Consider the following 527-nt stretch of genomic DNA (forward strand, 5'->3'; position numbering starts at 1 on the left):
TTGCAGGAATCTGAATTCATTTTTGCAATGAAACTAAGAACGGCCACAATCTCCACTCTGTCGACCCTCAACCGTGGGAGGGTGGCCGCAGCTGGGGAATTGGTGTGTCGACTCTGCGGTACAGAGACAGAAACTCTTAGGCACATCATTGGGAAATGCCCTGTTCAGAAGAAGCGCATGCAAAATCACACTAAGATTTGTGATATCTTACAGTCAGTGGGGAAGGAAGCTGGGTGGTCTGTGATGAGGGGAAAAAACATCTCATCACCGCCTCAGGTCAGGTTGGGGTTCCTGACCTCATCATGAGTAAGGGATCTACAGCCCTGATCATTGATGTGGCAGTACCATTCGAGGCCACCAAAGATACAATGACAAACATTGAACTGCACAAAGTATCTAAATACTCGGGCTTCACTCAGAAAGTGATGGAGAGTATCATCGGAGTGACCAAGGTTTCGGTGCATGGCTTCCCGGTAGGAGCCAGAGGTAAGTGGCATGAACCCAACAATACTGTTTTGGCGATGTTG

This window comes from Morone saxatilis, unplaced genomic scaffold, assembly GCF_004916995.1.
Source record: "Morone saxatilis isolate NCDOM2014 unplaced genomic scaffold, NCSU_SB_2.0 Contig5, whole genome shotgun sequence".
Taxonomy (NCBI): domain Eukaryota; kingdom Metazoa; phylum Chordata; class Actinopteri; family Moronidae; genus Morone; species Morone saxatilis.